The sequence below is a fragment of the Vicia villosa genome, linkage group LG6, assembly GCF_029867415.1.
Source record: "Vicia villosa cultivar HV-30 ecotype Madison, WI linkage group LG6, Vvil1.0, whole genome shotgun sequence".
Classification (NCBI taxonomy): Eukaryota; Viridiplantae; Streptophyta; class Magnoliopsida; order Fabales; family Fabaceae; genus Vicia; species Vicia villosa.
Genome location: NC_081185.1, coordinates 111,113,955 through 111,114,648, shown reverse-complemented (window position 1 = coordinate 111,114,648; position 694 = coordinate 111,113,955). Strand labels below are relative to the sequence as shown.

At 45.5% G+C, this 694-nt stretch overlaps 1 non-coding gene across 1 annotated transcript; it reads right to left on the bottom strand.

The window, feature by feature from the left end:
- Nucleotides 1-337: 337 nt before the first annotated feature.
- Nucleotides 338-444, bottom strand: LOC131615320 (small nucleolar RNA R71). Its single transcript, XR_009287741.1, has one exon. It is a non-coding gene; the product is annotated as a small nucleolar RNA R71 (small nucleolar RNA).
- Nucleotides 445-694: the final 250 nt, after the last annotated feature.

Genomic DNA, 694 nt, shown 5'->3' with positions numbered 1-694 from the left:
TTCGCGCGCTGAACCGCATTCAAGTATCGCACCACCTGCGATTGAAGCAAACAATTTCGAACTGAAACCTTCACTGGTCCAAGCTGTTCAACAGAATCAATTCTCTGGAAGCCCTGTAGACGACCCCAATCTCCATTTATCCGTGTTCGTGCAATACGCCGACACTATCAAAGCCAACAACGTTAGTTCCGAAGCTATTCGATTACGCCTTTTCCCTTTCTCCTTGAGAGATAGAGCGAGAGCGTGGCTTCAATCCCTGCCTTCCAATTCCATAACTACGTGGGACGAATTGAAGAGAGTATTCTTAGCAAGATACTTTCCGCCTAGCAAGACTGCTATGCTTAGAGGTCAAATCAACGGATTTACCCAGAAAGATAACGAATCGCTCTTCGAAGCTTGGGAACGTTACAAGGACATGCTTAGAATATGCCCTCATCATGGACTCGAACCATGGCTGATCATCCATACCTTTTATGGTGGTCTCTTATATAACACTAAAATGACTATAGATGCCGCTGCTGGCGGAGCATTAATGGACAAACCCCATGATGAAGCATACAAACTCATAGAGAACATGGCACAAAACCATTACCAATGGGGAGGAGAACGCGCCGCTCTAGAGAAAGCCCAAACCAAAGGAGGAATGTACGAAATTAGTGGTATAGACCGCGTTAACGCTAAAGTAGACGCTTTA